At 51.1% G+C, this 4,320-nt stretch overlaps 1 pseudogene; it reads right to left on the bottom strand.

The window, feature by feature from the left end:
- Positions 1-1,938: 1,938 nt before the first annotated feature.
- On the bottom strand, positions 1,939-2,281 carry LOC132416035 (large ribosomal subunit protein eL30 pseudogene; annotated as a pseudogene).
- Positions 2,282-4,320: the final 2,039 nt, after the last annotated feature.

The raw sequence follows: 4,320 nt of genomic DNA, 5'->3' as shown, positions 1-4,320 counted from the left end.
AGAATCTGAGGACCTGCAGCCTGTGTGTTGCCAAGCTTCCCAGTTGGCCCCAGTGGCAGCTTCCAGCAGCACTGAAAGTCATGAACACCAACCTCATGCTCAAAAATGTGATTCCAAAGGCTGTAGGAATTTGGTCATCCCCAAATAGCTCCTCCCCATGGAGATGCAGACTGGCTGGGGTCTTTGCCCTGTAAAGTTTGTGCATAAATTCCCATTCCTGAGTGCAGAATAAGGTTTCAGGGCAGGAAAGTGAAGGTCCTCCCATGATGGCCACTTGCTCCCTGATGGAGGAAGCAATCTGTAATTGTCAGATCCTAACCCTAATTCTTAGATTGGGGAACCAACCATCTATGGCTTTAGTGGTCAATGCTCTGAAACTTCTGTGCCCCCAGAGAGGCCTAAGGGATGAACTAGGACCAGGGGAAGCTGGTGGACTCAATCTGGTAGAAAGAACTGGGCCTCAGAAAAGGGGATGAAAAAAATCCCTTTGGGCACAACTCCCAGTGGATTAGGCAGAACATGCACCTTGGGTCTGGTGCTGTGTGTTAATGGGAGGACTGGCCCCTAGGTGCTGAGCTGGGAGAGGTATGAGTGTGCTTTAGGTGAAAGATTACTTCTGCTTTCCCCAGGAAAAATTATTTTATAAAAGTAAATACTGCTGTAAGCTGAGGGGAGGGAAAGAAATGTGGATCCCAGCGATTCTTCCATATGGTGTTTGACTGCATGCCATCCCCCTTCCCTCATAACCCAAGTTACTTAGTCCATATTTGATTGACATTTGAGTGTGTCCCAAGACTGTGGGAAAACCACTGAATTTTGTCCATAATTGGGGTCCAGAAAATATGGACACTACAGACAGATAAGGGGGTCTCATTACAAGGTGAGACAATGGGCTCTCTTAAAAAAAAAAAAAATCACCATTAGTGTAGACAGAGTCTGGGTAGGATCAGCATCTGGGGCCTTAGAAGGAAGAGATGGTGGTTCAGGGTTTGGTGTGAGACTAGATTGAACACGTCCTGTTCTAGCCTCCTGAGTGTTGGTCCGTTTGTCTAGACAAAGAAGATTCTGGTTGAAAGAATGATAGAACTAGAGACCCAGCAGTTCTGTTGTGAAACTTCTTTCTCCAACAGTGGGACGCAGGCAGTGGTCATTGGAGCCAGCTCATACTAGCTTTCGAGAGCTGATTATACCCATTTCTTCCCAAGTCTGTTCAGTGACATCATGTTGGTAGTTTAGAATTGACCATTTGTACAAATCTCCCCCAGAGTGCTGGTTGTTCATCTTTTACGCACACCCCTGGACTCAGGAAGAAAAAGGCCAGAGAGCACCCCATTGTGCTTCTCAGGCAGAAAGGCAGCGAACTGAGATCAAAACCCACCCTTTATTGAGGATACAAAAGGAGATGGGGTTTGGGACACATTCAGGTAACGTATAGATAAGAACATGTGCTTTTGAATCCTACTTTGTATCCACTTAATGGCATGATGGTAGGATTCCCCACATCATTAAATATTTTAAAGGTATTTATAAATAACTGCTTAATGAATTTCCCACTTCATGGAAGTACTTTATTCTAATGTTGGAACAGCGAATATTTTTTTATTTTATTTATTTGTTTTTGGCTGCGTTGGGTCTTTGCTGCGTGGCCTTTCTCTAGTTGTGGTGAGCGGGGGCTACTCTTTGTTGTGGTGTGTGGGCTTCTCATTGCGGTGGCTTCTCTTGTGGAGCACAGGCTCTAGGCACGCGGACTTCAGTAGTTGTGGCTCATGGGCTTTAGAGCACAGGCTCAGTAGTTGTGGTGCACGGGCTTAGTTGCTCCGCGGCATGTGGGATCTTCCCGGACCAGGGCTCGAACCTGTGTCCCCTGCATTGGCAGGCGGATTCTTAACCACTGCACCACCAGGGAAGTCCCGAACAGCGAATATTTTATTTATTTGTTTATTTAAACGAGTTCTGGCCAATTTTATTAAAGAATAATTTTGCATGCTTTTCACCAGTCTGTTTTGGCATGCTTCTAACTATATCAGAATCACCTAGATCAATGATAGCCAGTGTGCGAACTCCCTAGTATTTTCTATCTGTTTTGCCCAATTCAATATTATTGCCACTGTGGTGATGGACACCAGTTTTCCGTTTCAGTGGAGGATGACTGGTTTTGCCCTGCCTTGTCTGATCATTTTCAGAGTTGGCTTGTACCTCAGCCGTACTTTCCACTTTTCATAGTGATTAGGAGCCTAGAGTTGATGGTCTCTGGCAACTTTTTCATCTTTGCTGCCACCATCTTCCTGTCTTAGGTGTGGGACGACCCCCAGCTGCCAAGATTGCCAGAGAGAAAGCAAACATATTTTAGGCTGTTTCTCTTCTTGTTTGTGGGTGGTTGTTATCCTATCTATCTATCTGTCTATCTATCTACTGTTAGAGTAAGTAATGTCCTTTAGCTGACCCTGGACTCCAGTATATTATTTAAGTCTTGAAAGCTCAAGTGGTCAGGAAAGGATGGAAGTTATTTAAGAAGTACCTTTGAGGGCAGAGAGCTCCCTCTGAGCTCCTTGTCAGAAGGCTGGAGATCCTAGGTAGGACTGTTTAGATTACATAAGTAAGGTGATAAACACTTTTGTGGGTACACTGTTGTCTGCATTGGGATTACTTGCCTGGAATAGATACTTGGAACATGACTGCTTTCAAGAGTGTTTTTGTTTGTTTGTGAGGATGTTAATAACACCAAACTGTGCTTTCTGACAGGATGTACCAACTTACACTCATAACCAGTAAAATATACACAAATATACACCACAGTCTTGCCAATATCTCCATTTACAAATGGTAGATAATGTGATCAGAGAAATATAATACCTTGCTGTTGATTTCATGTATTTTCCTTTCTCAGAGTGGAAGATCATTTTTCACCAGATGGCTCCTCCGGATATTTGCTCCCTCCAAACCACTTGCCCCTACCTGTGCCTCCCCACCCCCCAGCCTGGGTTGTAGGGGTTGGAATTCTTCCAGCTCTGAGAGGTGGAAGGGGGGAGGAGTAGTTGGGTCGGACACTACTCCCCTGACAGCTGAGAATGTGCCACAGTGAGCTCCTCAGCAATGTTGAGGCCAGAGCCCTGGTCAGTCTTCACCGGGACCATTCCCCATCCAGGCTTCCTGTTCCCTGAGACACTGTGGGTGCCTTCCTGGAATTCTCTGAGGAGGGAGGTGCCTGGAAATGAGAACTCTTCCACTCAAGATTGTTTTCCTGGATCCACAGGCCCTGACATAATGGTTTGCTTTTCTTTCCTACAAGCTGTTTGAAATGTATGACAAGGGCTTTGTAGCTTGTATTTTGGGGACAAAGCCCAAGTCACCTCTCGTTCCCCTCCCCCACCATGTGGCCACAAGGCCCTATCCCGTCCCAGGACTGGCACCTCACCCAAGCCCCTGTGGGCAGGTGCTGGAAAAAGGAGGAGTCCTCACATCTCTTGGTGACTGCCCGTGGGTCACAACTGAGGCTTCCCCGCCCCCGGCTTAGCCCGAGGCCTATTTCCGGCCTTGCCTGGCCTTGGGCGCTTGTGAACGGCGACCAGCCTTGGGGACCAGTCTCCGTCCAGCCCCAGCTCCTAGTACAAGGCGCCTTCCCCACCAGGCAGGTGGGGGCACCCGAAACCAGTGCGCAGCCACATGGCCCTGGGACACGCTAGGATCTCGGTGTCACGCTAGATCCTGGGGTCGCATCTGCTGGAGACGCGCAGTGGTCTCCAGTGTCCTGGGGCGGATGGGTGCAGCGCTTCTGCCCAAGGCCGAACTTGTCCGGCCCAGCGCCTGAAACCGTGGCGACGCTGGGAAGTAAGATGGGGGAGGATGTGGGAAACGTTTGTCAACTGCTCATATTTCTCTGGCCGGGACTGGGGGAGCCGCCTCCAGCTCAGCCCGCGGGGATCCGGGATCTTTACAGAGGCCCGACGGTCGGGGCGCACAACGAAGCCCGGGCCCACGCGCCCCCCCCCACCCCGCCCCGCCCCGCGGCGCCACAGCTGGCCGCTCCGCCACTCGAGCGCCAGCTCCAAGCCGCACGCCCCGGCGGCCCAGCGCAGGCTCCGCGCCCCTCCGAGCTCGCGGCGAAGCGCGGACACCGCGGCTCCGCCGCCGCCACTCCCCCCACATTCCAGAGGCCGCAGCGCCGTCTCCTTCCTCGCATTCCTGCCCCCACAAAGGAGTCCCTCCGCCCCCCGCACAGCCGCAGGGAGGAGGGGACGCGGCCCGGCGCCTCCGAGCGCACATTCCTCCGCCGCGCGCGCCACCGAGCGGAGCGCCGCGGCCCCCGGACCGCGCGTGGCC

Source organism: Delphinus delphis, chromosome 20 (assembly GCF_949987515.2).
Source record: "Delphinus delphis chromosome 20, mDelDel1.2, whole genome shotgun sequence".
Taxonomy (NCBI): Eukaryota; Metazoa; Chordata; class Mammalia; order Artiodactyla; family Delphinidae; genus Delphinus; species Delphinus delphis.
Note: the sequence above shows the minus strand (reverse complement) of the source record. Positions and strands in the feature narration are given on the sequence as shown.